Consider the following 27,071-nt stretch of genomic DNA (forward strand, 5'->3'; position numbering starts at 1 on the left):
ACAAACATCATAAATAAATACTTGCTCTTTCTTCTTTCTGCTTCTATAAAAGTTACCAAATTATATAAAGTAATAATTATGACAACATATTGTTGGGTTAGTAAAATACAGAAATGTAATATCTATATAAAATAATAGCATAAAATGAGAGAGGAAATACATCTATAAAGAAATTAAGAGTTATAAATCTCAGAATTAAGTATAAATCTGAAACAGATTATAATAAATTGAGATAAATATGGTTAAATACTAGAGAAACTACTAAGAAAATATCTCAAAATCTATAATAAAAACTCATTCAAGGAATTAAAATGTTATTTCAGAAAACAGTTACTTTATGTAAAAATATGAAGGAAAGAACAGAGAAACAAAAAATCCATGAGAGTTACATAGAATCAAAAGTAAAGGGTAGATGTAGATCCAGTTATATCAAAAACTATATAATAAACATTAAATGTGAAACTTCAATCAAAAGACAGAGATTGTCAGATTACATAAAACAACATCCAGCTATGTGCTGTCTACAAAATTATGTGTATTATACAACCAGCAACCATAAGAAAGTGGAATGGCTATAATACTATTAGAAAGCATAGATTTTAGGACAAAAAAAAATGTTACTGAGACAAAGGACATTTTATTTTAATAAAAGAATCAAACTATCAAGAAGATAGGAAAATATAAAAAGTATGTATGTGCCTTAAAGCAAAGTGTTCAAAAATACAAAGTAAAATCTGACAGGATAAAGGAAGAAACAGACAAGAGTACTTGGAGACTACATTCTGTCATGCACAGAACACCTACAGAGCTTCAATAAGGAAATCGAAGGTTGAATGACAAACTAAACCTAATAGATAATACACCAAACAACAGCAGAACAGACATTCTCCTTAAGAATATTTTCTAGAATTGATCATATATTAGAGCATTAAACAAGTCTCAATAAATTTAAATGATTAACACAATACAGAGTATGTTCTCCAATGACAAGGGACTGAAACCAGAAATCGGTAACAAAAAAAGATTGGAAAGTGCACAGGTTTTTGAAAATTAAACAATATCCTCATAAATAAACAATGGTTTAAGGATGAAATCAAAATAAAAATGGAAAATAGCTTGAGATAAATGAAAATTAAAATGAAGATACAATATACCAAAACTAATGGGATGTAGCGAATACTTGGACTTCCCAGGTGGTACTAATGGTAAAGAATCTGCCTCCCAATGCAGGAGACTTAAGAGATGTAGGTTCAGTCCCTGGGGTTGGGAAGATTCCCTGGAGAAGAGCATGGCAACCTACTCCAGTATTCTTGCTTGGAGAATCCCATGGACAGAGGAGACTGGCAGGCTACAGTCCATAGCGTTGTAAAGAGTCAGACATGACTGAAGCGACTTAGCATGCATGCAGCTAATACAGAGCTTAAGTAGAAGTTTATAACCTGAAACACCTATATTAACAAAGAAGAAAGATTACAAATAAATAACCTAAACTTTCACTTCCAGAACTTAGAAAAAGAAGTACAAATCAAATATACCCAATTGCTACTTCTGTGGCTTTTTTGGAGAAACGTCTTTTCAAATTTTTTTGCTCACTTTTACTTAGGTTTTAGTTAAAGGGCTTCCTTATATATGTTGGATATTAATCCCTTAATTAGATATATAGTCTAAAAAATTTTTCCCATTCTAGAAGTTGTTTTTCCACTCTGTTATTTGTATTCTTTGCTATGTCAAACAAGATTTTTGTTTGACATAGTCCCACTTTTCAGTTTCTCCTTCTTTGTGCTTTTGAGCTCTTATCTAAGAAGTCACTGCCAAGACCATTACCATGAAGCTTTTCCCCTACATTTTCCCCCAAAGAGTTTTATATTTCCATGTCTTATATCTAAATATTTAATCCATTTGGGGTTGATGTTTGTATATAGCGTAAAGTAAGGATCCAAATTCATTCTTTCATATGTGAATATTCAGTTGTTCCAACAGCATATTTTGAAGAGACTTGTATAGCTATGACTGATTCATTTTGCTGTATGGCAGAAACTGAAACAATATTGTAGAGAAAAGTATCCTCCAATTAAAAATAAATTTCAAAAAATGAAAAAAAATTAGCTCTGACATTTTGCATTTCCTGAAGAATTGCTTGTTCTGGTCTTTGTTGATTCTTGTCTTTCCTTTTCTTGGAATTGTTTCTAACTTGATGAATTACAAGCTTAATATAGAAATAAAGAAAGATTCTGTTAGTCGTTCCATTGTGTCTGTCTCTTTTCGACCCCATGGACTGTAGCCTGCCATGCTTCATAAAAGCACATTTAAAATAAATTCTTTTTTGTTAATAAATTAAATTGGAAACAATAAAAAAAAGGAAATACTGGACACCACCATATTCATTTCCTTTCTACATTGCTATTCATATGGTAGCTGCTTTTAGCAATCAAACTTAAAATCCAGTTTTGTAAATATATGATGGCTTTCCCAGGTGGCTCAATGGTAAAGAATCTACCTGCAATGCAGGAGACATGGGTTCAACCCCTGAGTCAGGAAGATCCCCTGGAGAAGGAAATTGCAACTCATTCCAATATTCTTGCTTGGGAAATTCCACAGACACAGGAGGCTGGCAGGCTACAATCCATGGGGTCATAAATAGAGTTGCACATGACTTAGTGACTGCTGCTGCTGCTAAGTCACTTCAGTCGTGTTCGACTCTGTGCGACCTCATAGACAGCAGCCCACCAGGCTCCACCATCCCTGGGATTCTCCAGGCAAGAACACTGGAGTGGGTTGCCATTTCCTTCTCCAATGCATGAAAGTGAAAAGTGAAAGTGAAGTCGCTCAGTTCTGTCTGACTCTTCGAGACCCCATGGACTGCAGCCGACCAGGCGCCTCTGTCCATGGGATTTTCCAGGCAAGAGTACTGGAGTGGGGTGCCATTGCCTTTTTCAGACTTAGTGACTAAATAACAACAAAAATATATGATAGCATCAAAAGAGATACAGTACAATCTAATGTTGAAACAATGAACTTCAAGCTAGCAATTTGCATAGTATTCAATAGATGTTTGACAGATGTCAAATATCTTTGTGTTTTCCTTTAAAAATTAAAATATCCTGTGATGCTATTCTGTGACCCTTCTATGAGTTTTACTTTAGCGCCCTACTGCTTTGGAAACACTCTCCCTAGTAGATACCCTTGGTAAGCGGCAGAATATGGATTCACATGTCTAATTTTATAATTACTAACTCTCCACTTATTTCAGGAAGCCAAAGTGCTGAGTGCCTTAATCAAAATGATTTAATCTCTGAAATAGGGTGCAATATCATCAAAATTCAGAATATTATAACTTTTATCAGATTCAAATTAAAGTCAAATGGTGAAATCAGCCTGGGTTAGCAAAACGAAGAAACTGTTAAATTTAGAAGGAGAATCATTTCAGAAAGAACTTGAGTTTTGACAAAGAATTGGGTAAGTTATTAGCATTGCATTCTGAGGACCATTTAGTTAGACAATCACCTAAGCACAAGTCTAAAAGGTAAAAAGTAAAGTTGTGTTTCACAGAAGGTTTTGAACATTTGGGCTTCTCAGGTGGCTCAGACGGTAAAGAATTTACCTGCAATGCAGGTTGGATCCTTGGATCAATAAGATCCCCTGGAAAAGGGAATGGCCATCCACTCCAGTATTCTTGCCTGGAAAATTTCATGGACAGAGGAGCCTGGTGGGCTATATATGGTCCATGGGGTCACACAGAGTCAGACATTTCAGATTTCAAAGCAAGTCTTTCAAATTTAACCTACAATCTAGTAATGTGAAAAGTAAAGTCGCAAATTCATTTCAGACACAATTTAAGAGGAAAACAACAGTAGCAAGTGTACATGTTTCTCTGTCATTGTGGTTTCTAGCACAGTATTCGGAGAAGGCAATGGCACCCCACTCCAGTACTCTTGCCTGGAAAATCCCATGGACGGAGGAGCCTGGTAGGCTGCAGTCCATGGGGCCGAGAAGAGTTGGACACGACTGAGGGACTTCTCTTTCACTTTTCACTGTCATACATTGGAGAAGGAAATGGCAATCCACTCCAGTATTCTTGCCTGGAGAAACCCAGGGACGGCAGAGCCTGGTGGGCTGAGATCTATGGGGTCACACAGAGTCGGACACGACTGAAGTGACTTAGCAGCAGCAGCAGCAGCACAGTATTAAGAAACAAATATTTTTATTGAGAATCTAGAGCCTATTTTAAGAATATTAAATTGGCTTTAGGCCAAAAGGGAATAAAATCCTAGCTGGTCCATTCATTTACTAGGTGTCTCAATGTCCCTGAACTTGAGTCTTCATAATCTATGCAATGAGAGTATTCTCACAAAATTGTTACAGCATCAAGTGAGAAAAGCCTGAAATACTTAGCATAGTTTCCAGCATAAAATAAGAACTCATAGCTTGTGGTATCAATATTATTTGTTATTTCTAAGAGAATTATTAATCTCTTTAATTGCCCTTAATATCCAAATAGTAAATTCAGAGTATCTATTCTTAAAAGAAAATGAAAGGAAAGTCGCATATGCAAAGTCAATTTCAATCATCCACAGTAATGAGAAAACATAATTCCCAAAGCCCTTCTACTAATGATTGTCATGTTACACACACACACACATACACATTGCCCTTTTAAAGAATCAATTAGAACCTAGGTTTGGTATTTTAAAAAATTATTTTAAGTAAAAGTGAGTGCTTACAGTAAGAATTCTACCTTAAAAATCTATTTCATATCCAAAATGGTAGGAGTGGAGTGTTTCTATTCACCCTTTTCTAATAAATTAGGAAACACACAAAATTAAAGGCTCACAGGCATCATTCATGTCTTTGTCACTTGCATTTCATAAAAATGCCATTTCCATTAAAATGGCATTACATAAAAAAGAGATTTTAGCTGGGGGTACTTTTCAGCAGATTAGCCGTCCTAATTACATTTTGCTTGGGCTAATGTTAAAATTAGTTTCTATTCCCAAAGCACATATCAGCTGATAGTAAGAGAAGCACATTTCAACTTTCTAGGCAATGGAAAGAAACCACCTACAATTAAAGATGTGCCTAATTTAATCCACAGCAATCAGTGAGTACAGGCAGGCAAAAATGACTTAATGGTACTCATAACACTTAAATTTTTGATGAAATTCTACACAGAAAAGTACAATAAATTAAACACATAAAAGAAAAATATCACGATTTAAATCACACACTGGAAAAGAAAATCTCTTACTGTATAAAATCATCTTCAACTATAAATCAGAAAAGGATGCTTATGAAATTATTTACTATTCTATAGACAATTAGGACAAGTGATGGATTGATCTGTTTAAATAATTTAATGAAATCACATCTTGATATTTACCAGTCATTTTGAATGTACAATGCCTTAAAGTTCTGTCATGACTTCCAATAGCATATATTAAATATTTACAAGGATGACAAAGCAGCCATATTACGATTCAGTTATCTAAATGAATTTTTTGAAGGTGAAGGTTAGATTGAAGATCTTTTTTTTTTATAAGATCAAGGATCCATACTAATATTTTATGCATGAAAAAGTACAGTAGTAGTTGATGACCAAGAAATATTGATTAGTTAATGTGAGTAGCATCAATAAAGAATAGCTTTCTTCTTGCTCTCACTTTAGAACAGCCTGTCCTAACATTTGAACTTTCCTAAATAGGATTTTTCTGACCTCAAATAATAAAAATAAAATTCAACTCAACACCCATTTACTGCACACCTATTATATGTAAAGCATTGTACAATGTATAGTCTTGTGAAGGGTACTACAGCAAGACAGGAAGCTGTCCCTTTACCATGCCTCTGCCTCAAGGAGTGTGTAATGAATTAGGGCAGTTCTTCTCAAACAGTGATATGCCTGGGTATCACCCAGGGATCTTGGTCTGGGGTGTAGCCTAGAATTCTGCACTTCTAACAAGCTCCCTGGTGATGTCCATACTGCTGATTAACAGACTACACTGGGGAAGCAAGGGATTTAGAGGCAAACAAAAATAGTAATTAATAAAAAGAGTACTACAAGCTCCATAATGGGCACAAGAGGAAGAGATTGCTCCAACTAGAAAAGAAAGCAGGAGTGGGGAATTTAAAGAGTAATACACAGGCAATGGCACCCCACTCCAGTACTCTTGCCTGGAAAATCCCATGGACGGAGGAGCCCGGTAGGCTGCAGTCCATGGGGTCGCTCAGAGTCGGACAGGACTGAGTGACTTCACTTTCACTTTTCACCTTCATGCATTGGAGAAGGAAATGGCAACCCACTCCTGTATTCTTGCCTGGAGAATCCCAGGGACGGGGAGCCTGGTGGGCTGCCGTCTATAGGGTCGCACAGAGTCGGACACAACTGAAGCGACTTAGCAGCAGCAGCAGCACACAGGATAATTGGTATTCTTATGGATCTTGAGGGCTGAGGACTACTTTAATGAACAGAGAAAATAGAAAAAGGGCAATAGGGGAAAAACTAACAAATGTCAAGGCAGAGTGGAAAAAAATGTGACATATTTAGAGAGAATACTAAATAATATGGACAAGCAGAATGAGGGGAAATAAAATGAGTTTTCATAATTAGCAAAAAATAAATATTATGCTTAGTGTTTTCATTATTTCTGTTAGTAATCATTGCCCTGCTACTTATAAAGTCCTTTCATGTTATCTTCAGGGTGTTCTTTTCACAACTGTGACAGAGATTTCTGTTGTTGTTGTTATTGTAACTCATTTATAGATAACGATTCTGAAGAAAATATGTTAACTGTCTTCAAACAAGTTTAAATGGTTAATGCTGGATTCAAACTCCAAAATTAATTTTTGCCCTTACAAAGCACTGTCTCCAGGAACTATTTCTAGAGTAAGAAGAAAACAACATATTTTAATTACGAATAACAATCCACAACTAAATTACTCTTTATCACAGTGGCCAGGTAACAAGAAAACCCTTGTTTTTCTTTCTGACTTAATAGGAATTTACCTAATGTTTCACTGTTAAACATGATATACCTTGTTAGTTTCAGTCAAGTTCCTTACAAGGATAAGAAAACAAAATTCCATTCATGGTTTTCAAAGAATTTTGATCAGGAGTATGTATTGAATTATAAAAGAACCACTCCGTTAATCAACAATATGACTTCCCAGATACTATCTATAAATGTAAATTATAGAACAAAATTGTGAAAGATAGTCTCTCTTCAATGAGCTGCCATATTAGTCATGGTTGTCATTGTTTACTTCCTAAGTCTGGTCTGACTCTTTGTGACACCACGGACTGTAGCCTGCCAGACTCCTCTGTCCACAGGGCTTCCCAACTAAGAATACTGGAGTGGGTTGTCATTTCCTTCTCTAGGGGATATTCCCTAAATTTAATGTATTGAAATCTAATAAAAATTAAATTAAAAATTAAAATGAATATAAATGTTTATTTAAAAACTCTCCCTAATATAATCTTAAAAATCAAAGCTATTGTAGACAACCCAAGCATTGAATATTCTATTGCTCTGAAAAAACAGATTCTCATTTTCAGTTTAATTTGCATGCACAATATGATGAATATTAGTCTCTAGTGCTAAAGCAAAAAGTTCAGAAAATAATAAAAGGCTTAAAAATGTTAAAAATAAATGTATTTAATTACATACAAACATACATAATCTATATCTATCTATAGCAGTATCTCTATTTATAAATATTTATAAATTATAATTGTATTGGGGTACTAAAGTTTGTATAATATTTGAAAATTTTTATATTATTTATTCTTTTTTCTTCTTAACTTATTCTGACACTCTTACTATATGCAATTTTGAAATAAAGTACACTAAAACTAGAAAAAATAATGTGGTAACAATAGGTTTAACTTTTATGTTAAAATTAAATATATTCAATATTTGACTCTGGTTAAATTTCTCTTTATCTTGAATTTCTTATTGAAGTGGACATTTTGGGCTTCTTTTTGAGTCTAACACCAAGCAGGTATGTCAGAATAAGTATAAAATATAAAATAATTTAAATTAATATATTTTTAAATATTTGTTTTCACAAGGATAAAATATAGAATGTAAAATAGAAAAAGCAGCAGTTATCCCTTTCCAGTCTGGCTTGTGAGATTCTATAGGGAGTCAATCTGCAATAGTTAAGTGGTTAGTTCTTCTGTCTAGGATCAGTGTTTTCATGGTGACTTTGGAGTTGCCATATGTTACCTGCCAGAGAGAGGTCATGGCCAAAGCAGTAAAAGCCCCCAGACAGTTGCTAACGCATAAAAACTCCAAATCAGGAAACAAGAGAGTGAGAGTGACAAAACCTCTCCAGTAGCTCCATGGTTGGTCAAGAAAGAAAAGAAAAGAAGGGCAAGAAGGCCAAAGCTCCTCTAGAGAGTGCAGGTGAGCCTGGAGATGGGGACAATGACACCACCAAAAAAAGAAGAAGAACATAAAAGTGGAAATGGTTCTAAGTAGTGGAGACCACTTTAAGCACTCTGTCAGCTGGAAGAAGAAATTAAAACCTTAACTGAGAAAAATATAGAAAATGATTTCTCATGTCAGCACATTATAAAAGAAAAAATAATATGATTAAGACATATAAATATCATGAGTCTATTTGCTATATCTGCTCCCATATCACTAAAAGTACTTATCCTATTAACTATGCTTTCCCCTTGACATTAGAGGGTTCAACTCAGCCAATAAATACTTTGCACCATGCGCAGCATTATATTGTACTGAGATTATTGGTGGTGCTTCTAATGTTGACCCTGAAAACAATCAATAACTGATGCTGACAGATTTAAATGCTAATACCCCCACAGAGGAGTATACCCAATTACCAAGATAATAATTGTCTTCAATTTTAGAAATGAAACACCCTACATATAAGCTACATATAATAATAAAGAGAACAGCAACAGTGAGGAGCTATTTTTAGAAGGAGCTAAAGAACTATTCCATGATAGATGGAAGCATTCTGAAGACCTAATGCCTGATATACATTCCTGCTGCTAATATCATGGAGTTCTTGTGTTCAGTAAGAGGAGAGCTTGTTCACCTGCAACTTAGTAAGATGTTCAGTATTTTTTCTATGAGCTATGAAAATTAATTACAGACTAAAATTTAAATTAGTCATTAGTTTAAAATGATGGGAATTAATTTAATATTCTACTATGATATACAAAGTATAATCATATAGTTGAAACCATGGAGAGATAGTTGAATTTTAATATAAAAAGTAATGTTTGGGTTCATCTTGAACTGGCTAGCTACAATTGTCATTAAGTTTCTAAGGGAGAAAGTGTAATGATTTAGATGACATCTATATTTATACCATATAAAATAATTGTGCTCTTCTTAATCACCAATATAATTGTAAAAGTTTGTCTTAAATTTGTATATGTAGCAAGGTGTGTATGTGTATGTTAAACATGGAAATCCCAGGTAATGTTAAAAACTGACATGGGTATGTACTGACATTAAAAATTAATCTAACAGTCACTGAATTCTAAGTACCAGGTATTCGTTCTCCTCTAGTCACAGTTGTAATTTCCTGCAGGATTGCCTAGCCCCTGCTTACTTCCCTCATCTCTTCTTGCTTCTCCCCATGTCTCTCAGAGCCCATTTATTAGGCATTCCCTCAATCCCTCAGTGCCTCCTACTTACTCTGCGCCATTTACCTGAAATACAATTTACTCTTCTCCATACTTACCTAAATCCAGTCCATCCAATGGACTATAAGGAAATTGCTTTTCCCCTCTATGTGTTGGTGTGATCTTATCTGATTAATATTAGTATCCCCACTAGAACATAAGATATACAAGACTACTCCTGTATATGTGAGTTCTATGTCTGTTTTTCCTCACCAGTACACACAGCATCTAGTTTGGGTACTTTAAAGCATTACTTCAGTGAATGATCTATTTACACAGTTTATCACATCCTTTTTTTTTTTTTAATCTCATGACCAAGTAATATCATATTATTTTCCAGGTAGCATGTTATTTTGAACATGGCAAAAATAGCCAAAAGCAGACATTACTAGTTGAGTTTAGACTTTCAAATTTAAAGTAAAATAAGGAAAATAAACTATAATAATGATACATTTCTTCACAGAATTATGGTCAAATAAATTGTAAAACTGTAATATTTGGGTGAAATCAGGAGTCCTTTCTTGAATATCTGTTTTCAGACAACTGTCAAAACACATAAAGAAACAGAACAATAAAATCAAAATCAAATACACTTAAATAGTGCGCTTCTGAATGGGAGTGAGTCATTTTGAAAAGAGACACTGGAACACGCTTGGAGAAAGAAACAAAGGAAGACACAGGGCAAACGATCCTCAAATGATACCTACCACAGAGCTCTCCATATCCATACGTTTACCTAACATCTGGCAGCTTGAATTAAAAAAAAGAAACACACTCCCTTTCAAATGTTCAGGTGCTTTCAAATGGAAAATTAACTTTAAGGCTAAATATATATCACAAATGATGCAATCAAAGTGCATTTAAATCTATGAAAGGGAACAAAACAAGTTTCAATAACACTTTGAAATACTGTAAAAGGAATCGCTATGAAGCAATTTTTAATTACAAACTGAAATTGTGACATTATCCCTCAGTAGGAAATATGTAGTTACCTTCTTTAGTGTGCTTCAAGAATGAGATATGTTGAAAAAGAACAAAAACACACTAACTAATACATGAAGTTAAATGATATGCCAGTGGTCAAGCTCTAAAGATTGAGTGCTCTCAAACTCCAAGCATTTCAAAGATGAGAATCTCTATCTCAAGTGCATATTTCATCAAGCTATTATGGACAAGCAGGAAGCACTAAGAGATTGCATCTTTTCCCAAAATAAATTTCTAGTCATATGCCAGAAGTCTAATGCATTTTAGATAAATTAACAAAATACATGTACCCATGTAACTCAAGATATAGCAACATTTCAACTCTGACAGCTTGACTGGCTTAACAATCATTTTATAATTGGTCACAGTGTAAATTTGTCAGGCTGCCTATGAAAAAAATTTATGAAGATTAACTAAATAACAGCTTGACTATCAATTATTTTTTAAGACATTATTACTTACACAATGCTATGTCAGTCCTACCTCCAATCTTACTAAATTCAGTTCTCCATCCCTTTAAGATCATAAACAGTCCTTTCCCCTATACCATAACTTCCTGGAAAGTGAAAGTGAAGTCGCTCAGTGGTGTCTGACTCTTTGCAACCCCGTGGACTGTAGCCCACCAGGCTCCTCCATCCATGGGATTCTTCAGGCAATACTGGAGTGGGTTGCCATTTCCTTCTCCAGGGGATGTTCCCGCCCCAGGGACTGAACCCAGCTCTCCCGCATTGCAGGCAGACACTTTAACCTCTGAGCCACCAGGGAAGCCCTAACTTCCTGGGGAAACTGTTAAATAGACATAAGCAGATTGGGCAAAGAGCACTATTAGATTAATGCCCCTTTTATACAAGACAGAATGATTTCCACGGACTAAGGGTGTACACTCTGTCAAATTATTTATGCTCTTGAATTTTCATACAGCTCATTTAATCCTCACATCAACCACATGAAGGGAATAATCATTATCATCCACACTTTAAGTACATAGAAATTGAGGATAAGGCAGGTCAAGCGAATTTCTCAATCTAACTAGTAAATAAAGAATAAGCACAATGAGTATAGAGTCTATTTGCTTCCAAAGTTCATATATACTTACAAAAAATTTCTACTAAATTTTGACTAAAGTAAAAAGCTTATTGAAACAACCCAATAAAGATGTAAAAAGCATAGCAATTCCATAGCATTCCATACCAATTCCTGTCCCACCACCTTTAAGTAACAAATGCAAACAGTGCACTGTATCCCCCCCATGCCTTTTTTATTAAGATATTTTTATTAAAGTACAGCTGACTCATTGGAAAAGACCTTGATGCTAGGAAAGACTGAAGGCAAAGGAGAAGAAGGCGCCAGAGGATGACATAGTTAGATAGCCTCACAGACTCAACAGACATGAACTCAGGCAAACTCCAGGAGATACAGAGGAACAAGGAGGCCGGGCATGCTGAAGTCCATGGGGTTGCAAAGAGTTGGATACGACTTAGCAAATGAACAAAAAATAGGCAAATAGTTGATTTACAATGTAATATTAGATTCAGATATACAACATATTGGGCTTCCCTGGTGGCTCAGCTGGTAAAGAATTCACCTGAAATGTGAGAGACCTGGGTTGATCCCCTGGGTTGGGAAGATTCCCTGGAGAAGGGAAAGGCTACCCACTCCAGTATTCTGGCCTGGAGAATTCCATGGACTATATAGTCCATGGGGTTGCAAAGAGTCAGACAAGACTGAGTGACTTTCACTTTCATACAACATAATACTTGATATTTTTATAAATTATATTTAAAGTTATTATAACATATTTGTTAGTTTGCTGTGCTATATATTATATCCTTGTATCTTACTTATTTTATACCTGCTGCTACAGCTACTGCTAAGTCGCTTCAGTCGTGTCTGACTCTCTGCGACCCCATAGACGGCAGCCCACCAGGCTCCCCTGTCCCTGGGATTCTCCAGGCAAGAACACTGGAGTGGGTTGCCATTTCCTTCTCCAATGCATGAAAGTGAAAAGTGAAAGTGAAGTTGCTCAGTAGTGTCTGACTCTTCGAGACCTTGTGGACTGCAGCCTACCAGGCTCCTCCGTCCATGGGGTTTTCCAGGCTAGAGTACTGGAGTCGGGTGCCATCACCTTCTCCGTATTTTATACCTAGTTGTTTGTAACTTAATTCAATTCAGTTCAGTTCAGTTCAGTCTCTGAGTCGTGTCCGACTCTTCGTGACCCCATGAATTGCAGCAAGCCAGGCCTCCCTGTCCATCACCAACTCCCGGAGTTCACTCAGACTCACATCCATCGAGTCAGTGATGCCATCTAGCCATCTCATCCTCTGTCATCCCCTTCTCCTCCTGCCCCCAATCCCTCCCAGCATCAGAGTCTTTTCCAATGAGTCAGCTCTTCGCATGAGTTGGCCAAAGTACTGGAGTTTCAGTTTAGCATCATTCCTTCCAAAGAAATCCCAGGGCTGATCTCCTTCAGAATGGACTGGTTGGATCTCCTTGCATACCATCCCCTATCTTTTCACTCCCTCCACCTCTCTCTATACTGGTAACCAGGAGTTTGTTCTTTGTATCTATGAATCTGTTTTTGATATGTTATACTCATTTGTTTTATTTTTTAGATTTCACGTATAAGTGAATTTATACTTCACTTATATTTTTATTTCTTTGTTTGACTTACCTCACGAAGCATAAATCTCCCCAGGTACACCCATGTTGTTCCAAATGGCAAAATTTTCATTCCTTTTTATGGCTGAGTAATATTCCATTATATATATATATATATATATATATATATATATATATAATCCCACCGCTTATTTATCCATTCATATGTTTATGAACATTTTGGTTGTATCTATGTCTTGGCATATTGCAACGAACTGTGGAAAATTCTTCAAAAGATGGGAATACCAGAACACCTTATCTGCCTCCTGAGAAATGTGTATGTAGGTCAAGAAACAACAGTTAGAACTGGACATGGAAAAACAGACTGGTTCCAATTTGGGAAAGGAGTACATCAAGGCTGTATATTGTCAACCTGCTTATTTAATTTATATGCAGAGTACATCATGAAAAATGCCAGGCTGGATGAAGCACAAGCTGGAATCAAGATTGCCTGGGGAAATATCAATAACCTCAGATATGCAGATGACAGCACCCTTATGGCAGAAAGCGAAAAAGAACTAAAGAGCCTCTTGATGAAAGTGAAAGGGGAGAGTGAAAAAGTTGGCTTAAAACTCAACATTCAGGAAACTAAGATCGTAGCATCTGGTCCATCACTTCATGGCATATAGATGGGGAAACAATGAAAACAGTGAGAGACTTTATTTTTGGAGACTCCAAAATCACTGCAGATGGTGTTTGCAGCCATGAAATTAAAAGACACTTGTCCCTTGGAAGACACGTTATGACCAACCTAGACAGCATATTCAAAAGCAGAGACATTACTTTGTCAACAAAGGTCCATCTAGTCAAAGCTATGGTTTTCCAGTAGTCATGTATGGATGTGAGAGTTGGACTATAAAGAAAGCTGAACACTGAGGAATTGATGCTTTTGAACTGTGATGTTGGAAAAGACTTCAGAATCCCTTGGACTGCAGGGACATCCAACCAGTCCATCCTAATGGAAATCAGTCCTGAATATTCAGTGGAAGGACTGATGCTGAAGCTGAAACTCCAATACTTTGGCCACCTGATGCAAAGAACTGACTCATTGGAAAAGACCCTGATGCTGGGAAAGATTGAAGGCAGGAGAATAAGGGGTCAACAGAGGATGAGATGGTTGTATAGCATCACTGACTTGATGGACAAGCTTTGAGAGTTGGAGATGGACAGGGAAGCCTGGCATGCTGCAGTCCATGGGGTCGCAAAGAGCTGGACATGACTGAATGACTGAACTGAACTGAATTGAACCTCTTGAGTAGTGTAAAAAGTGTTGCTGTGAATGTTGGGGTGCATGTATCTTTTCTAATTAGTGTTTTCATTTTCTTCAAATATATATGCAGGAGTGGATTTGCTAGATCATATAGTAGTTCTACTTTTAAATTTTGAGGAAACTCCATAGTGTTCTCCATAGTCACTCTACTGATTTGCATTCCCACTAACAGTGCATGAGGGTCTCTTCTCCTCATCATATAAACATTTATTATTTGTTGTCTTTTTAACAAGAGCTATTCTGAGAGATGTAAGGTGATATCTCACTGTGATTTCAATTTGCATTTCACTGATGTATAGTTGTGACATTTTTGTTGTTTAGTCACTCAATTGTGTCTGACTCTTTGCGATCCTATGGACTGCAGCTCCCCAGGCAGCATCTTTTAATGCTCTGTCTTCTTTGAAAAAATGTCTATTGAGGTTTTTTGCCAATTTTTTAATCAAGATGCTTGTCTTATATTGAATTGCATAATCTCTGTATATCTTTTAGATAGTAACCCTTTATCAGATATATCATATGCAAATATATTCTCTCACTCAAATTTACCTTTTCATTTTGTTGGTTTCTTTTGCTATGAAAAAGCTTTTGCTGATTTTTGCTTTTACTTTTGCCTTTGTTTCCCTTGTCAGCGGTGAGAGATTCAAAAAGGTAATTGCTCAGACTTATATAAAAGAGTATATTGCTTACATTTTCTTCAAGACATTTTATGGTTTCCAGTTTTACATTTGACCTTTAATCCATTTTGAGTTTACTTTTGTATATGGTGTGAGAAAATGTTCTAATTTTTTTCTTTATATGTTACTTCCAGTTTCCCCAACACTACTTATTGAAGAGACTGTCTTTTCCTCATTTTTATTTTTGCCTACTTTGTCATAGATTAATTGACTATATTTGCATAGATTTATTTCCAGGCTCTCTGTACTGTTCCTTGATTTAGATGTCTGCTTTTGTTCCACAATCCTTATGTTTTGATTATTATAACTTTGTATTAAAGCCTAAAGTTAAGGAGCATAATACTTCTAGCTTTATTCTTTTTTCTCCCAACTACTTTGCCTACTCAGGATCTTCTGTGATTTGACACAGATTTTAGGATTACTTGATCTAGTTCTGAGAAACTCATGGTGTTTTAATAGGGATTACATTAAAACTGTAAAGGTTGAACAAAGAGTCCCTCTGCATCTTGTAAATAACAAAGTAAGTAGGCAAACAATAAGGACCTGCTTTATAGCACAGGGAACTACATTTAATAGCTTGTAATAACCTATAATGGAAAAGAAGGAAAAAGAATATATATATATATATATATATATATATATATATGCATACAAAATGAAGCAGGGCAAAAGCTAACAGAGTTTTTCCAAGAGAATGCACTGGTCAGAGCAAACACCCTCTTCCAACAACACAAGAGATGACTCTACACATGGACATCACCAGATGGTCAATACCAAAATCAGACTGATTATATTCTTTGCAGCCAGAGATGGAGAAGTTCTATACAGTCAGCAAAAACAAGACTAGGAGCTGACTGTGGCTCAGATCATGAACTCCTTATTGCCAAATGCAGACTTAAATTGAAGAAAGTAGGGAAAACCACTAGACCATTCAGGTATGACCTAAATCAAATTCTTTTTGATTATACAGTGGAAGTGACAAATAGATTGAAGGGGTTAGATCTGGTAGATAGAATACCTGATGAACTATGGACAGAGGTTCATGACATTGTATAGGAGTCAGGGATCAAGACCATCCCCAAGAAAAAGAAATGCAAAAGGGCAAAATGGTTGCCTGAGGAGGCCTTACAAATAGAAAAGAAGAGAAGCTAAGACAAGGGAGAAAGGAAAGATATACCCATCTGAATGCAGACTTCCAAAGAACAGCAAGGAGAGATAAGAAAGGCTTCCTCAATGATCCAAAGTGATCAATGCAAATAAATAGAAGAAAACAGTAGAATGGGAAAGATCTCTTCAAGAAAATTAGAGATACCAAGGGAACATTTCATGCAAAGAAGGGCAAAATAAAAGACATAGAGGGTATGGACCTAAGAGAAGCAGAAGATATTAAGAAGAGGTGGCAAGTATACACAGAAGAACTATACAGAAAAAGATCTTCATGACGCAGATAACCACGATGATGTGATCACTCACCTAGAGCCAGACATCCTGGAATGTGAAGTCAAGTGGGCCTTAGGAAGCATCACTACGAACAAAGCTAGTGGAGGTGATGGAATTCCAGTTATTTCAAATCGTAAAAGATGATGCTGTGAAAGTGCTGCACTCAATATGCCAGCAAATCTGGGAAACTCAGCAGTGGCCACGGGACTGGAAAAGGTCAGTTTTCATTCCAATCCCAAAGAAAGGCAATGCCAAAGAATGTTCAAACTACTGCACAATTGCACTCATCTCACATGCTAGCAAAGTAATGCTTAAAATCCTCCAAGCCAGGCTTCAACTATAGATCAACCGTGAACTTCCAGATATTCAAGTTGGATTTAGAGAAGGCAGAGAAACCAGAGATCAAATTGCCAACATCTGTTGGATCATCAAAAAAGCAAGTAAGTTCCAGAAAAACTTTTACTGCTGCTTTTTTTTTTTTAATCTCTTCTACTTCTGGTACCCTGTAAATGCAAATGTTAGTATGTTTGATGTTGTACTGAAGTTCCTTAATCTGTTCTCATTTTTTAATACTTGTTTTTCTTTTTGCTGTTCCAATTGGGTGATTTCTAGTATTCTACCTTCCAGATTGTTTATGTATTTTTCTGTATCTCTTAAACTGCTTTTAATTTCCTCTAGTGTACTTTTTCATTTCAGTTTTTGTATACATCAGCTCTGACTGGTTCTTTTTTATATTTTCTGGTTGTTTGTTAAAATTCCCACTGAATTCATCTATTCTTTTCCACAGTTCAGTTAGTGTTCTTATTACTGTTACTTTCAACTCTTTTTCAGGTAAATTATTTATCTGTTTCATTGGGGTTTTTCTTTAGTTCTTTTGTGTCAAACTTATTTCTCTGTCTTCTCATTTTGACTTTTGTTATCTGTAGGACATTAGGAGAAATAATAACCTAATTTCCCAGCATTGAAAGCAAGTTCTTGTATGAGAGCTTTTCTATGCAATCTGTGCATGTCAGTGGTTTTGGTGGGAGAACTAGATCTTAAGTAACATGGGCTATGTCTTCCTTAGGGAGCTGTGTCTTCCTTAGGGGGCTGCTTTGTCTACCTTGGTGCGAGGTATGGATGGAGTTCGAGGGACTAGAGCCAGAACCAGGTAGAAAAAACATAAGTCTGGTTTTCTTATAGCCCTATGGTAATTCTTATTGGTTTTTAAACCAGCTAAGAGGGCTCATCTCCCCATGTCGATTGGGACCGCAGAACTGTGATGTCTAATATCCAGCTCAAACCCATCACTCTTAAGGAAGGATCCCCAAGCCTGGGATATCTCTCTCCTCTCTCTGTCCTCTACTAGGGATGTAGGTCCTAACCAGACTGCTTCTCTTCCCTTCCTACAGGAGTCCATGTGGACTCTTTCTTTACAGACCTGTTTTTGAAGAGCTCTGCTGGTCACCAGGTTGATTTCGGCAAGAGTCACTTTATACATAGTTATAGTTTTGATGTTTTTCAGGAGGGGAGGTGAGTCCCCAGTGTCCTCCTACTCTGACATCTTGATCTCTCCTCCTCCCAAGATTTTCTTAAACCTCAGAAATAGGATGATATGTCACCTTAAAAAGTTGGGACTGGTTCTAAAGTGTGTTAAATCACTCCATTTAGAAATATAGAATGTTTTCACAGCAATTAAGTGTCTATAATTATTCAAAAATTTTATATTCTTTAATAATATTATAAAGTCAACTTTGTGATTCTAGACCATTTGTGTAAAACAGTAAAATGTTTTTAACTGTTTTAAAACTTGTTTCATTATTATGAACAAGCTTTTTTATTTCAATTTTTTAATATTTCATGATGGTAAAAAAAATAGGTTTAATATATAAATATTTTCCCTTGAATCTATTTACTTTACTCATTTATGTGTTTTAACCAATTATTAATTTTCCAAATCTCTGATTGAATCATCTGCAAATAATAATCCTTTCTCTTATTTTCCACTGTTATAATATATTTTGTGTGTTTGTGTGGTGATTGTATTAACAACAACCTAAAAAACAACATTTATAAAAATTTTGATAGTTTAACTTCATATCTTGGACCTCCCCATTTTGAAAGGCAACTTCAGGAAGGCATATTCCTTAGAGAGTTGTTATACCTGATCACTAAAAAGAACAATGAAAAGTGTGTTCCAAGAACCGGCATCATTAGCATCACCCCAAAACTAGTTAGCAATCCAAAATCTCAGATCCCACCCCAGATTACTAAATCAGAATCTCGGGGTCTGAGCTCAGGAATCCGACTTTTACCAAGCTAGTATTTGAGAGGAGCACTTAAGAAAAACATATATGATCTATCCTCTTTATTCATGAATTTTGTGTTTATGAATTCAGTTACTCTTTAAAATTTATTTGTATCCTGCTGTGTCTTTGTTGTCATTCAAAGATAAGTGCGTGCACAGAGTGGCAAAAGTTTATACCATCCTACATGTACCTCCATTCCTACTCCCAGCTAAGACTGAACAACTCCCATACTATAAACACATGTCCTTTCTGCAGTCTATTTAGTGCTACACACTTTGCATTTCTGTGCTTCTTGTTTTGTTCTGCCTTCTATAATGGCTCCCAAGTGTAGTACTAAAGTGCTATCTGGTATTCATAAGTACAAGAAGCTGTGATATGGCTTATGGAGAAAATACATCTGTTAGAAATAAGTCATGAGTTACAGTACTGTTGGCCATGAGTTCAGTGTTAATCGAATCAACAATATGTATCACATAAGGTGTGTTTAAGCAGAAACACATATAAGGTTATATACTGATCAATTAAGGAAAATGTGACCAGAGATTCCTAGGAACTTAACCTTGTATTTTTCCAGGCAATGATTTAGTATTGGCTAATTCAGTGTTCTAGTCAACTTTATAAAACATAACAGCCATAAATAATGAGAATTGACTGTATATAAGCATAAAACGTTGGCACAGTGGTAAAGAATCTGCCTGCCAGTGCAAGAGATGCAAGAGACCTGAGTTCGATCCCTGGGACAGAAAGATGCCCTGGAGGAGGAAATGGCAACCCACTCCAGTATTTTTGACTGGAACATCCTATAGACAGAGGAGCCTGGTAGGCTACAGTCCATGGGGTCGCAAAGAGTTGGACATGACTGAGCAACTGAGCACACAGAACACACAGACTATATATAAGCACTATCTATATTAGAAATAAAAAAGAAAAGAAATATATATATACACATATAAAATAAGAAAACAAATGTTACCAGGAGAAAAACTAAATCAGTAAAGATATATTCATGATATATATATAATCATTTTGAATATATTGACATATATTCAAAAGTATATACAAAAGATACATTCAAAAGTAATGCAGCTGTGAAAATTAATAACATGAATTAGTATGTATAACATGATGCATTAATATATTAATTATGTTGATTAAAACTATGATATGAATGACAAAGTAATACAAGGTTGAATTTTAAAAGTTTCAAGAGTAAATTGAACATTGGATCACAAAAATCAAAAGCATGCAAAACTAAATAATATATTGTTTAAGGACACAAACACATATGTCAAATTATGAAGGTTAAAAGCAAAGAAATCACAAATGCTATTGCAGGATAGAATCTCTGCAGAACTAGGGGAAGACAGAAAGATATGATAGAAGAGAAACATTTACATAGGTAAAAGTTCAATAGTGAGTACAGAGGTATTATAAAAACAGGGAAGGAATAAAGAATGGATGGATAGTACGCTAGAAAATGCATACATAACAAATGTATCAAGAATCAAGAATTTTGGTGAATCTAGTTATATATAACAGAGTCTTTAAAAGCAATGGCAGTGTTATACTTATTAAATATGATTGTTAGCTTTTACAAATATTGTTCTGTAATGACTTACTACTTGATACACTTAAAACTGCAATATAAACATTTTTAAATATTTTGTTTGGAATACAAATATAAGAATTAGTAATTTGAGGTGAAATGCTGACTTATGAGTAATTTACTGAAAGATAAAAACAAACATAGATTAACATCATTAAAGAATAATAAAATATCTATCCTGAAAGTTAAAGTTTACAAGGCTCTTCTACATATACTGTCTCATTTAACATACTCTCTGGCATTGTTATTTATATACAAAGGAGAAATCTGTAATAGGTTAAAATTTTAAAAAGTACAAAAAGGTAGGACTTCAGAACTGAAATGTACTAGTCTTTAAATTTATAGCTGCAATTATAATCTTATCTGCATATATGTCTATAATGGTTTACAAAACACTTCAAGGTATACTTTTTAAAAACTGATTTTATATGACCTAATAATATAATGTTCACATAGTATGAATACCGGCTATGACAAAACCAAAAATTTTATATGCAAATTGATCATATGAAATGTTGAAACAATTCCCAGGTTCATCCATTCCCCATCAAATGACTAGAGCCTTATCACAATGAAGCCACCACTGTTCCCACTCTAACACTTTCTCTTTTTTAAATATTTTTAAATCATAAAAGATTTCATTAACCATGGAACTTCAATCTAGTCAAGAGCACTCTGAGTGATCTTTACAACTGGTCAATTACTCAGAGTGAACTTTCAACTCTAAGTGTCTTATATGCGGCATACATCTAAGATCAGCTTTAAAAATCAAAGTGGCTATCAACTTGATCAAATAATTAGGGCACAATTCTCTAGCCCATCATTAATCAGAATGCAAATATTCACTACAATGCTTTGAAGACATTCAGCATGACCAGACCACTGCACTTGAATAATATTAAGGCAAATTTTAATTTTTGCATGAATTAAAATCAGCAAAATACAAAGTAAAGAGTCATACAATATTTTTCATTCCTTCTTTTTCTAGGTGGTTGTCTATGGACACTTGAATTTACTGTGCTAAATAATATTGTTCTAAGTAAAAGCCTCAGTAAATTGCCGAAAACATTGGAACATAAAATGAAACTCAGTCGATTTACTGAAAATATTTTTTTTTCCTTCACTTAACATGGTTATACAATGTGTCAATTATCTAGTCATTTAGAATTTTCAGGAAGAAAGAAACAACTTTCTCTATAGAGAATCAGTTGGCTTTTATAATACCCAGAGAATATTTGCATAATAACACCGCTACAGCTGCAAGGTTAAATCCATTAATTTATTGGGAACAGAACAGGCTGTTCTGGTTGGCTGTTGCAAAAATTGCTTTTTGCACTTGTCTTTTCCACCATCAAGTATTTGCTGGGAGCACACAATTACTGCAGCAAAGCCTATGTTGCCAAGCGAGGAACCTTATTTAACATGGAAAGTGGCGAACACTTCACTTTCTGAAAATGAAAAAAATTAATCTTGAAAAGCTTCCTAATTAACATTTTCTCCTTCACCAGTTGTTTCATAGGATAAAGTAGAGGACTGCAATTCAGATGAAGGTTAACTAGATGAACCCATTTCTGCAGCAGCTCTCAAGTGCAAATGTCATCCCTAAACAATCTCTCTTCATAACTAGAAATAATCTCAAATCTTCCTTGGGTATTTTTCTCCTAAACGGTAAATTTAAAAATAGAACACTTATTTGCAAAAGTCACTAAATGAACAAACCATCTCTTGAAAGTCACATTATGTACTCAAGAGCTGCTGTGTAATAAATGTAAAGGAAATTCACAGTGTTTTTATGAATTCCTAGCAAAAATCATTAAAACAAGAAAGGAGCATACTATAACTTAAATCATATCTTAAAAATGCCAGTCCAGGTTCGATGCACGATACTGGATGCTTGGGGCTAGTGCACTGGGACGACCCAGAGGGATGGTATGGGGAGGGAGGAGGGAGGAGGGTTCTGGATGGGGAACACATGTATACCTGTGGTGGATTCATCTTGATATTTAGCAAAACTAATACAATTATGTAAAGTTTAAAAATAAAATAAAATTAAAAAAAAATAAAATCTTAAAAAATAAATAAATAAATTTTAAAAAAATGAACTACATTTAGCTAAGTATCATATAACCTGTAATATATTAATATAATAATATATTAAGTTGGGAAAAGTTTTCCTGCCCAGGACTACTAAATCACAGGAAACAAAATTAATGGGAACACTAACAATGTTTTCTTTAATTTGATAATTTATAAAATGTTACTATGTTAAAATAGAATGAAGTCATATATAAACATAAATAATAACATACATTTATGTATTATATTTGGGTCATGCAGTAAATTCTGGGGTGAGCAAAGACACTCAGACAAAATAGTATAGACAAAGAAAGTAAGTGAAAGGATAGAGGAAGTAAAAAAGAAGAGGAAAGTGAAATGTGAAAAAAGGAAGAGGAAAGTGAAATGTGAAAAACAAATCCATGTTCTTCATCAGCCTAAACACTTTCCTCTTCCTATTTCTCCTATGTCTCAGTTCAGTTCAGTTCAGTTCAGTCACTCAGTCGTGTCCAACTCTTTGCAACCCCATGAATTGCAGCACACCAGGCCTCCCTGTCCATCACCAACTCCCAGAGTCCACCCAAACCCATGTCCATTGAATCGCTGATGCCATCCAACCATCTCATCCTCTATCGTCCACTTCTCCTCCTGCCCTCAATCTTTCCCAGCATCAGGGTCTTTTCCAGTGAGTCAGCTCTTTGCATCAGGTGGCCAAAATATTGAAGTTTCAGCTTCAACATCAGTCCTTTCAATGAAAACCCAGGACTGATCTCCTTTAGGATGAACTGGTCAGACCTTGCAGTCCAAGGGACTCTCAAGAGTCTTCTCCAACACCACAGTTCAAAAGCATCAATTCTTCGGCGTTCAGCCTTCTTCACAGTCCAACTCTCACATCCACACATGACTACTGGAAAAACAATAGCCTTGACTAGACGGACCTTTGTTGACAAAGTAATGTCTCTGCTATTTAATACGCTATCTAGGTTGGTCATAACTTTCCTTCCAAGGAGCAAGCGTCTTTTAATTACATGGCTGCAAACACCATCTGCAGTGATTTTGGAGCCCAGAAAAATAAAGTCAGCCACTATTTCTACTTTTTCCCCATCTATTTCCCATGAAGTGATGGGAACGGATGCCATGATCTTAGTTTTCTCAATGTTGAGCCTTAAGCCAACTTTTTCACTCTCCTCTTTCACTTTTGGCAAGAGGCTCTTTAGTTCTTCTTCAATTTCTGCCATAAGGGTGGTGTCATCTGCATATCTGAGGTTATTGATATTTCTCCTGGCAATCTTGATTCCAGCTTGTGTTTCCTCCAACCCAGAGTTTCTCATGATGTACTCTGCATATAAATTAAATAAGCAGGGTGATATTATACAGCTTTGATGTACTCCTTTTCCTATTCGGAACCAGTCTGTTCTTCCATGTCCAGTTCTAACTGTTGCTTCCAGACATGCATACAGGTTTCTCAAGAGGCAGGTCAGTATGTCTCAGTAGAAAGGCAAATATATTGCTTACAGGGAAGTCTGAGTTTTTCCACAAAAAGCAAATAACACAGTTCAGTTCAGTTCTGTCACTCAATCGTGTCCGACTCTTTGCAACCCCGTAAATCACAGTACACCAGGCCTCCCATCCATCACTAACTCCCAGAGTTCACCCAAACTCATGTGCATCAAGTTGGTGATCCCATCCAGCCATCTCATCCTCTGTGGTTCCCTTCTCCTCCTGCCCCCAGTCCCTCCCAACATCAGGGTCTTTTCCAATGAGTTAGCTCTTCAAATGAGGTGGCCAAAGTAATGGAGTTTCAGCCTCAGCTTCAGTCCTTCCAGTGAACTTAGTAGTATGTTGGAAATTGTTTAAAAGTAGAAAGACCATAAAATATATTGGGGAGGGTGGAAGGGTGATTGGGTAAAACTGAGATATTTTCCCTTGAAACAAAGACACTCATGATTACATTATTTGTACACTTTTAGTACCTACAGTGTAGGTACTAAAAAATTTGTGCCTTGTTTTGGAATACCATCTCTGTGCCTTTTTAACTTGCCAATTTTCTATGATTCCTTCAAGACCCAAATCAAATGTATTTCCATCTATGAAGATAACCCAGATTGCCACAATCTAAATTAAATGTTTCTTCTTCCAAATTCCTATAATACTTATTTTTACTTTTATTATCAAACTGAATTTTTATTACAGTTAAATTATGAGTTTCTTAAAGGAAGATGATGGCATTTACCTAGTAGCCCCAAAAGTTTGATCAATTCCTTACATAAAGGACATGTAAAACATATTTGGTGATCTATGTTGAAATTCCTCCAGCAGAAAGTATTTTATTGGACTAATTTTCATATATCAAAATGTTTCTTTTTTGTCATTAAAAAAATAAAAATCCAAATATCATTAGTTTAGACTGATCATCCTTTAAGGTGGCTCCAGTGGCTCAGTGGTAAAGCACCTGCAATGCAGGAGATGCAGAGATGTGGGTTCAATCCTTGGGTCAAGAGGGTCCCCTGGAGGAGGAAATGGCAACCCACTCCAGTAGTCTTGCCTCGGAAATCCCGTGGACAGAGAGCCTGTCCATGGGGTTGCAAAAGAGTTGGGCATAAGTGAGTTACTAAACAATCAATACAGTAACCAGAGGAATTTTGTGAAAGCACGTGGCAGAGAGTGTCACTACTCTGCGAACAAGCCCACAGTGTTTCCCCATTTCTCTCAAGGTAAAACTCAAGGTCTTTACAATGAAATACAAGTCCCATGACCTCCCTGACTTAATTTGTGTCCCACTCTCATCCTTTTTCACTCTCTTCCCACCCCATCTTTTGAATCACAGTGTCCTCCTCACCAGTTGATAACAGTGAGGTTGGATGGCATCACTGACTCAATGGACATGAGTTTGAGTAAACTCCAGGAGTTGGTCAACACAGGGAGGCCTGGTGTGCTGCAGTCCATGGGGTCACAGGGTCAGACACGACTGAGCAACTGAACTGTCCTCCTCACTAGACTTTTCCTACTAGAGGACGTTTGCACTTGCTGCTTTCACACCCGGAACGCTCTTCTCTTAGATCACCACAAGGTTTACTCCTTGGCCTCCTTAGGTCTTTACTCAATAGTCACCTCAGTTAAACATTTCCAACCTATCTTACATAAAATTATGCTCACTACTTTATTTTTCTCATTAGCAAGTTTTTCTCACTGTCCTATACAAATAAACATACCATCATCATCACCATGATTTATACTCACTTTTTTTTCTGATTTATTCATTGTTTCATTTCTAAAGAATAGATAGAATCTAATCCACAGTAGGCCTTTGATAAACATACAATGAATTCTGATTGGATCAGTAACGGTTTCTACACATTTTTGACAAGGTAAGTGCCTGGTTGATAAACAGATTTTTGTTTTTGCATATGCAGTCCTATTAGACTTTTAAACTTGTATGGAAATGTCTATATTCCAAACTTTTAAGTTACAGAAGCAAAGTTTAGCTCTTCTTCAATGTGGGAAAGAGGAAAAGTAAATATCAAAATGTACTGTGTTGAGGAAGCAGATTCCCAAAAGGACAGAGAATAACAGTGGTCTGTTGGATTATATTAATTAATAGGAAGGTTTAGAACATCCTTAGATTAAAATTTAGGTAATGTATATGCACATATCAGATACGGAAACACTATTCACAATAGTCAAGAGGTAGAAGCAATCTAAATGCTCACTGAAAGATGAACGGATAAAGAAAATATAATATATACACACTCTGAAATATTATTAAGCCTTAAAAGAAGAAAGAAATCCTATCACATGCTACAGCATGAATGTACCTTGAAGACTTCATGATAAGAGATACAGGCTAGTTACAAAATGACAAATACCATATAGCACCACTTATATGGTAGTAAAACTCAGAAACATAAAGTAGAATGGTGGTTTCCAAGCACTAGGGAGAGGAAGAAATGGGGAGTTTTTCAATGGGTACAGAGCTTCAGCCTTGCAAGATGAAGAAAATTGAATGATCTGCTGCACAACACTGTGAATATATTTAACACTCTTGTGTACATTTAAAAATCATGAAGATGGTTGGTTCTAGATTATGTGATTTTGATCACAATTAAAACACTTTTTGAGAAAAAAATAAATGAACGGCTATAGATCTGCAGTGGCAAATGGATCACATTTTTATCCATATATGCATATCTGTGTTTTCAAAGGCTTCTTTCATGTTGATTTATTTAAAGAAAGCAAATATTACAGCCACATAAAATCATTTAATGACAATTGGAAGCCATGAATTTTAAACCACTCTTCAAGGGCAATTATCTATAAAGAAATGGACTTTCTTAAAAATGATAATGAATTTTATGTCAAAACTTAGTTATGTTTAAATTAGGGAAGACATTGTAGTTGCTTCTAATGTAATAATTCAATTATTGTAAGTATTTAATAT

General features: G+C 35.6%; 1 protein-coding gene and 1 non-coding gene across 8 annotated transcripts in view; one reads left to right on the plus strand and one right to left on the minus strand.

Moving 5' to 3' along the window:
- The window catches only part of NAALADL2 (N-acetylated alpha-linked acidic dipeptidase like 2), a 1,576,761-nt gene that overhangs the window by 1,309,139 nt on the left and 240,551 nt on the right, over positions 1-27,071 (minus strand). The gene's annotated exons all lie outside the window — the stretch shown is intronic.
- Positions 8,093-8,221, plus strand: LOC133255309 (small nucleolar RNA SNORA56). Its single transcript, XR_009738920.1, has one exon. It is a non-coding gene; the product is annotated as a small nucleolar RNA SNORA56 (small nucleolar RNA).

The sequence above is a fragment of the Bos javanicus genome, chromosome 1 (genome assembly GCF_032452875.1).
Source record: "Bos javanicus breed banteng chromosome 1, ARS-OSU_banteng_1.0, whole genome shotgun sequence".
NCBI classification, from domain to species: Eukaryota; Metazoa; Chordata; class Mammalia; order Artiodactyla; family Bovidae; genus Bos; species Bos javanicus.